At 34.0% G+C, this 315-nt stretch overlaps 1 protein-coding gene across 3 annotated transcripts in view; it reads right to left on the reverse strand.

Annotated features, from left to right (window-relative positions):
* LOC128247021 (leucine-rich repeat and coiled-coil domain-containing protein 1-like) overlaps positions 1–315 on the reverse strand; it is a 797,355-nt gene that overhangs the window by 455,644 nt on the left and 341,396 nt on the right. The window lies entirely within an intron of this gene.

Below are 315 nucleotides of genomic sequence, written 5' to 3' on the forward strand. Positions count from 1 at the left end.
GATAGATAGATAGATAGATAGATAGATAGAGAGAGAGAGAGAGAGAGAGAGAGAGAGAGAGAGAGAGACCAAGGTGTACGTACGCCGCTATATGTATATTAAAAGAATAGAAAAAATGGGACAAGTACTCTACAGGAGACAACAAAACATCCAGATAGATGATACAAAAACGGACAAGAAAAAACATGGGCGGGTCATTCGGAGTTTTCTTTCCTCATATAAATAATATATAAATATATGCTTATATGCATACATATATATACATACCTACTTATATATGCATACATGGGTACAGGACATCAAAAAAAAAAACGT

The sequence above is a fragment of the Octopus bimaculoides genome, chromosome 1 (assembly GCF_001194135.2).
Source record: "Octopus bimaculoides isolate UCB-OBI-ISO-001 chromosome 1, ASM119413v2, whole genome shotgun sequence".
Taxonomy (NCBI): Eukaryota; Metazoa; Mollusca; class Cephalopoda; order Octopoda; family Octopodidae; genus Octopus; species Octopus bimaculoides.